We start from the raw sequence: 7,945 nt of genomic DNA, 5'->3' as shown, positions 1-7,945 counted from the left end.
TCAATAATTATATAATTTAATATATTATTAATTATATATTAATAATTATAATTGAATAATTTAGTGTTATTTGCTTTTCTTATTCTTTTTCGTTCCTCTCTATTGTAGACCTTGTGCATGTTACCATTTTCTGTGCTTTTTTATTTGTTAATAACAGTTGATTTCAAAATCTGATGGATTGTAAAATCTGATTTATGTCTGTATGCAGCAATTATTTAATGCATGGTCATCTAAAGGTCACACCGAATCTTAACCTGGTTGCTTACGGGTGAAAACTTGGTGTCCTACTGCCTGATGAGATGACTTGAATCCGATAATGACACCCCTTCTATTTTTACTTCTTGTACCATTTTTACAAATAGTTGTGTCATCATTGTACTGGGTTAACTGTTGACTGTAGGTGACTAAGAAACTCTGTTTTCAGTTTATAAACCAGTGACCAGAAGAGAAAGGAGCTTAAATAATTTCAAAATTTTAAAGTTTGCAGACACAAAGAAAATGTTTCCAGCTCTGCAGTAAATTAAGTGGACAAAGAGGAATTTATCATGGGTGGTGTGATGAGATGCTGTCTCTCTGGACTATTAAAAAAAGAGAAAAATCAATGAAAACGCATTAGAGACCATGCAGCAACCGTCCTGCTGTCTAGGCATATGAGCTATGTGACCCAGAAGGCCTTTTCTTCTCCTGAAATATGAGATTGTGTCCTTCAGTAACTAAACTGATTTTTCTTATGTTTCTCTAACTTTGCCCTGGTGTTTTCTTCTCTGATACAGCAATTTCACAACTCTTTTGGATAAAAGCAAGCATAGTTAGTGTGAGAAAAACCAATCCTTTCTTTCCGGCTCTGCTCTGCTCCGCTCTGCTTTCTTTCTGATAAACCTGGTCAGCCTCAGGACTGGGAGCTAACAGAGTCATTGTCTGCTGCTGATCACTGAGACTTGCTTTAAATGTTTTCCCTTTGTCAAAATCCGGCTCTAGGCTCTAGGCTTTAGTACCTGAAGCTCCTTTTTTTTCTGCAGAACACTTATGCCAGAGCACATACTTTAAGATAAGAAACTTTGCTCTGGGCAATCCAAGATGACAATGTTAGGGGCTGAGAGAAGTCTGACAATGCCAGCATATTGAACTGCTGAAGGAGTTAACCATTGCTGTGGCTTCTGCCAGGCACTGTCCATGTGCTGCTTCTAAGGCTTTCTGTACAGGGCAAGTAACAACATGATGCTAGAAAATACCTTGAACCTGTATCAGTGGAAAAATGAACTCATGCAAGGCCCTGAGCTACAGTGAAGATGTGACTACCAACATCCTCAGCAGTTATGAGGCTAAAAAGGCACAGGACAATCATGAATTTATGCCTAAAGGTAAGTATGACATCACTTATACTTTGAAATATGTAAGAAAACAACTGAATATTAATTAGGCATTACACCTTTCTTGAGGGTGGGTGTATAAATTGACTGTGTCCTTGTAGGCTGGATTTTCTCTTTTGCTTTGGGCTGGCTGATGTGCCTATAGTAGCTGCTGTCTTCATTTAGTAGAGATGTTCTAACAGGTTGCCATGTGAATGGAAGTCTGCTTTCTATTGGAGTGAGGGGAAAAGCAAAAATTGCAATGCTATTCCCTTGCCTGCCATATAAATATGCACTTACCCATGCTGAGGTAAGCACAGTTCATCCTACGGAGTCATGAGGTAAAGTGAAAAATGACAGACAGGAATCATTACCGTGACACCCCACAGCAAATGTAGGGAACATATGACTCACTGCAGCTCCCGGAGCTCAGTGACTCAAATCCAGAAGCAGATGGCCTCTTTGTTTCTCTCTACTGCTGAAATGGAATAACAGTCCCTCTATGCTCTGGAGACTGCCTGGTGTCTTGGCAGGAAAAAAATATCCATGCGTGTTTCTACAGGACTTTTTTTCTTTTAAGCAATGCACAAAGAGAAATGATAGAAACAGAATAAGGGAGTTTATGTTTTTTATCTCTCCTCCACTCCCACTTTGTGTTTTAGGGCATTTAGAACTCCTTCTTTCTGTTAATGTGCCAGTAATTTCTGGTTGCCTTTCTTTCTGTCCAGCTCAGACGATGGAGGCTGTTAGCCTTTGACAGTGAGAAGCAGAGGATTCACAAGGGGATTGCTGCAGGGAGTTTGCAGCAGGAAGATTTCTGAGGCTTTCCTGGGCAGCCACCATTTCCTCCTCTTTATCTATAATGGAAGTATTTCTGAGCAGTGTGTGATGCAGATAAAACCCTGACTGTGAAATGGGTTTTGGAGTGCCTGCCTTTCCCACCTGGGGGAGCTGCCATTTGGTACAGATAGGCTGGAATCCTGTCATTCCTCCCTTCCTGCAACACTTTGCATGGGGGCACACTGGGGGCATGTTAATCTTTGTTTATTAAAATATTCTTTGATCTTTCAGGTGCCCCCATCCTCAGCCAAAAGACAGTTTTACTTCTCTTTGGTTTTAAACAACAAATAAAACTTTGGGAATTCTATTGGTTGTTGTTACAACTTGCTGTTTACTTGACTTAGCCAAAACATTTATCTCGAGGAATTCTCTAGTTGAAATACCGTCTCAGATGTTTAGTGACTCTCTAGGTTCATGTGAGTACAGAATCTTGCAAACCAGATTAAAATCATGATTGTGAAAATAAACTCAGGTTTTGTCCAAAATCTAGATATTTTCAAATGTTGTAGAGAAAAGATTAAACTGTAGTGGCTGCAGCCAAGGGAAGTAAGAATATTACTGTCTCTGGCTTTCTCTGCTGCTAAAATCTGCTATCTTGGGTCCTGTGTGCATCCCAATGTTATCCCAATACCAAAAAATGCTGCAGGAAAAATTTAGAACTAAGGCAGTGATTCATCAGCAATGCTGTTTCATTTTACTTTTGGTAGCTGTTTGAAAGTGAGTAAATGGCCTTATAGAACTAGGCAACAAAAGCATCAGAGACCTTGTCACTCTATTTATTCCTTTCCTTTCAGTGGAGTTACAAAAAGTGGTATTGGAATGTGATCTAATTATCCTCATTTATTGTTAATATGTTGTGCTAATTTTTGACAATCTTGTATATGCAAGAATGCTTACTTAGAAAAGCAAAATTAGAGATGGAGAAGGCTCTTGCCAGGGCTTTTCATACCTTTGGGGTAGGGGCTGAGATGTTTATGCCAGTTAATTCTTAATTGCATGTTCAACAGGATGCAGAACAGACATACAATGCAGTCATCTGAAAAGAAATTATTTTCTCCATTTGCTGTTCTGAAAGTAAATGAGTTGATTTTTCAGTGAATGGGGGACTCATTTGAATTTACAGGCAGGGCCCTTTTTTACATAAAGAAAGTAAAATCCTGAATTATTCATGTTTTTTTTCATTTTTTTTAGTTGTTTTTTAACCTGGAAGGAAAGAAACCAGTGTCTGTTCTACAGCCTTTCTCTCTTTGTTGCTGGAATAGGAAAATTGCTCTGGTAGTTACAATTTTGCTGATTATACTTACTCTTTTGTTTAATCCCCATAAGAAGAATATTATTTAAGTCTAGTTTGCTGTTTGATACTGCAGCTATATTGAGAACTGTAAGCAGGAAGGAGCTCAAGTCTATTTGTGTGATGTTGTCCCTGATTCTCTGTTGGATTCTTGTGAGGTTCTTTCTGAAAGAAAGCTCAGTTAGTTTTAAATAATTCAAACAAGCTTGCAGACCTTATACTTGTACAGTGCTGATATGCACCTTACAGGAAAAAATGTAGGAGTTCTAGCCCTACTGCTTCTTGCAGCTTGCTATCACAGTTTGTTTGGTTTTATTGCTTTGTTAGTAAAATCCTTGATGTCTTTCTGTCAAGCCAATTCTCGCTGTTAAATGTGGAGGACTGCTCTATTTTGTTCAGCTTAGAGACAGCCTATTTTCTTTTTTTTTTAAAAAATAAGAAATGGGCTTGTTCTTTCTTCACAGAGAATAAAGAAACAGATCCAAAGTGCTTCTGAAGGATGAAACCTCTTTGTTGGTTTAAGCAGACCTTGATCTTGCTTTCTACTGGCAAACCTCAGAATCTGAATACACCATCAAAGTACTAATCCCAGTTCTAGGCTATCATTGGATTCTGGTCCTTGTCCTAGGACCGAGTTATCTTGTGGGTAACTCTCTAAGTACTGATGGTCAAACAAAATTCCATTTACCCCTTTTAGTTTGTGTACACTTCTGGCTTATTTGAGTTTTTTAATGTGTGTAAAATCAGAATATCTGGCAGGGGAAAGGCAGAGGGAAAATAATTATACAATGTCATGACTAACTGTGTAAAGTTCAGTGAACCTTAGTAATTCTTAAACTAATTCTTAAATGCAAGACTATAGATACCAAACAAAGAATTTACACTGTGTAAAGATCACCATTTAATGGATATGTAAAGGCAGGGATAGCTCAATTTATGTGACCATTCAGGCTGTTTCTCAAGAAGCTTGAATCCATCCACTGGTTGTATCACATTAGGTAAGCAGACTCCTATTTTCTAGCTGCATAATATCCTTCCTAAGGAAACTGGCTGAAGGACTTCATGCTTGCCTGCTTTCTGACATCATAATTCACATCTTCCCACTGGATTGGGTATGGGAGTTATCTAATTGTCTGTTTTAGAATGGAATGTGTTTATTATGTTAATGGTTTGGCATTTGGAAATGTTATCCCTTCAAATTTTTCAGAAATGACTTATCAACTCTCTTATTGCTTGCATGTTCTTTATTGTGCTTCTCCAAAGATTTTTCTAGACTCCTCTTTTGAAAAGGACCACAGGAAGAAGATTAGCTTAGTATTTAACCAGGAATTTACTTCAATCTCTAAAGCAACATTTTTTAGGTACTGATACTTCCCTGATAGCTCCAGAGGGAAAACAAAGAACTTAGCTGGTCTAAGTTGGATATTCATTCAATATCTCTTAGTATGCACTGGAAAGTACAGATAAAGGAAGCCAGCTGAATACTTTTCCAAGGAAATCTTTCAAGCAGTTCTTAATATTGATAGTACTTTTTTCAACTCTGAGATTTGCATGATCCTCAGAAACTTCTACCTCTCACTGGTTTGTGTCTTTGGTCCTAATTTGTTACAACCTCCAAGGTAATCCTATAGCTCATCTCATTTTATCTTCTACATGGTTGTTGTACGTACATTTTGTGACTAAAGAATATACTGATATCCTTTGATCTTTCTGCAGGCAGAGACTTCTGAGTGTGTGAAGCATTTCAGGACTACTCAGAAGAGAACTGCTGTTTTCTCAAGGTCTATCAAGTGATACAGTTACTCTATCCAGTACCTCCTACTGGCCCATATTCCTTCTTGTGGGATAATTCATTGCTTCTTACCGAGGGAAAGCTGAAGCAGTCATTTGTTAAGCCTCGTAGATGAGGTTGGTGTCAGAGCAATGTTTAACATTTTGGATGGCTCGTCACTCAGATCGACATGTGCCACCACTCCTCACATAAACCAGGCTGAAAGCTGGTGACAGCATGCTGTCAGAATGGCACAGCCTCTCTGTGATGGCATTGTCTGATGATGAAAGCTGGGAGAAGAGCTGCAGGTCCCTGGGGTTCTTTTGGGTATCAATTTGCATTGTGCCTGCACAACTTCATTGCAGGTAAAGACACAGGGTGGATGTGGGGGCCTGAAACCACACTGGAGTGCAGCACATCCATCCCCACCCCTCCTTTGCACCTCACTGCTTGAAAATGTAAACACACCTGGTGTCCTGGAATTTCTAGGAGCTGTTAATTTCAGAATAAAGTGTCATGTAATCATTAAGTTGGAAAAGATCTCCAAAACCATCAAGTCCAAGTCCAACTTATGTGAACAAAATCATCTTCTTAAAATGGATTGTAACGGGAAAATTCCTCCATTTAAATTATATACATATTTCATTTCTGTTTTTCATATTGCAGTTGAATTACTTTAGGACTTTGAATGCTGTAAGCATACATGTTTTCTTCTGAGACCTTGGAGTGAAAGAAACCAACTCCATTGTCCCCACAGTAATACCCTTTGTGATAAGTTAGTGAAAAAGAAAACCATTAGCTTTTCAACACTGTGGTGACAGTACTTATCAACAGGCACAGGGTATTGAGACAGCCCATAGGAAAATATTTGCTATCCTAGATGATGGAGATTTTTTCCTCAGGTAGGTCAGTGCCCATGCACCTACTTCCAGAGCATGGGACACATGTATGCATCTTTCCTCCATTCATTTTGATTTAAATAACCTTTCAACCAGTAAGCAATGTGAAAAATATTTTTTTTGGCTTTGTCTCATGTTCCCACGTTTCAGTTTCTTCCTGGGTGATTTTTTTTCAGTGGTCTTCAGCATTTTTCCCAATCCTGCTGCATTATCTCTCTTCCTCTTGTGGTTGTTCTTTTTCTGACTTCTGGTTTAAGTAGGGAGAAACTCATATTTCCTGGGTGTGGCTCAGCATAAATTTTAAGTTGATAGCATTTTTTTAACACCATGCCAGATCTAGATGTGCCAACCTTTTCCTTCCAGTCAGGATTATGAGCTCTGCAGAATCTTTAAAAGAATGTTGACACCCAAGCATTATTAAAAATAACTTACCTACTGGATCACCTCTCAGGAGAGATGATACTGAAAGTAATGCAGGCAACTAATTTGTGCAAGAAAAGTAAAAGATCCAAGAGAATTAAATTAATAACATCATTAAAAAAAAATCTGCTTTAGTGCCTTTAATTTGTAAAGGAAAGCAAATTAATGATGGTAGTAGGCAAAGGGTTAGATAGAATTGTTTTTTATTTTAATTAGAAACCTTACAGTGAGTAGAAAGCCATAGAAGGATACCAGATCAGAAAACCTCAGAATGTTCATGCTTTGCTTATTGATAGAACAGGAACATCATGACACAGGAGTTTTCTGTTTCTTACATCCTTGGCATTCTTTGACACAATCTTCAGAAGTCACTTCTTTCCCATGTTTTTAAGAAAAATTGTTAACACTTCTCTATGGCTTTCTTGAGGTATAAAGTCAGTTCTAACATTATATAACTGCAGCACAAGAGCAGAGGTTTTTGGTTGGTGTTTTTTTAGATGTACTTCTTTTTAGTACTTGTAAGACAATCAGTCTCCAGCCAATAAAACAAGCTATTACTGTGGAGGAAAAATAAAAATCCAGAAGTATTTAGGCACATATGAGTAAGATTACTTACAGATTGTAAAGACAGAGCAGCTGGTCCAAATTTCCTCTTGTTCTTCATCTGTCTTGTAGATGGATTTTTCCATATTCACAGTGCATCAGCATCCCCAATATCTAATTAGTGTTTTTCAGCTTTCCTGCTTCTTTTTTTTCTGGACATTTGAGTGCATATTTGTAGCTCAACTTCAATTTTTAAAAATGACTGCTAGGAGGTAGACCTGAGCTTTTGAGCTTTTGTATAAACATTTGCTTCATGAACTCTTGGGAAATTAGTTCCATTATAAAAGCTTTTGTTATTGCTGTAATGTGGTTTAATGTTGATTTTGAATGTTTTAAGAAGTATCTCTGCATTATATATGCATTGGAGTAACACTGAAAAATTCTCTATAGTCAATCACCTATAGAATATGTTCTAATTCTTATCATGTGCTTAGATTTTATTGCAGAATAAAACTGTCTTAATGGTGTAGTTTTTTTCCATATACTGTATCTGTGTCAAAATCTAAAAATCCTTAAAAGTTGTTTAGATGAGCATGTTCTGGGATGTAAAGGAACTGCCTATACTGAAAGCCAACCAGATTCCTATTGCTTGAAATACCTTTTTTTCCTATCCTGAAGAGGTTCAAAGGTGTTTATACAGACAGAGCTGCTATTTTGCTATTTTGGATGAATCTCTCCCCTGGAATTCTTGGTATCCTTTCCTGTCCTACAGAAAGGGAAGTTTTCTTCCCTTTTCACATTACATCTCCGATCCTGCAGGCAAGGGTCTCCA

At 37.8% G+C, this 7,945-nt stretch overlaps 1 long non-coding RNA gene across 1 annotated transcript; it reads left to right on the top strand.

Annotated features, from left to right (window-relative positions):
* The first annotated feature begins 897 nt into the window (after window positions 1-897).
* LOC147654510 (uncharacterized) lies at window positions 898-7,655 on the top strand. The gene is made up of 2 exons (XR_015285296.1): window positions 898-1,361; window positions 2,078-7,655. It is a non-coding gene; the product is annotated as an uncharacterized LOC147654510 (long non-coding RNA).
* Window positions 7,656-7,945: the final 290 nt, after the last annotated feature.

This window comes from Cyanistes caeruleus, chromosome 3, assembly GCF_971803275.1.
Source record: "Cyanistes caeruleus chromosome 3, bCyaCae1.hap1.1, whole genome shotgun sequence".
NCBI classification, from domain to species: Eukaryota; Metazoa; Chordata; class Aves; order Passeriformes; family Paridae; genus Cyanistes; species Cyanistes caeruleus.
The sequence above is the reverse complement of the archived record's forward strand: the minus strand, read 5'-3'. Positions and strand labels throughout refer to the sequence as shown.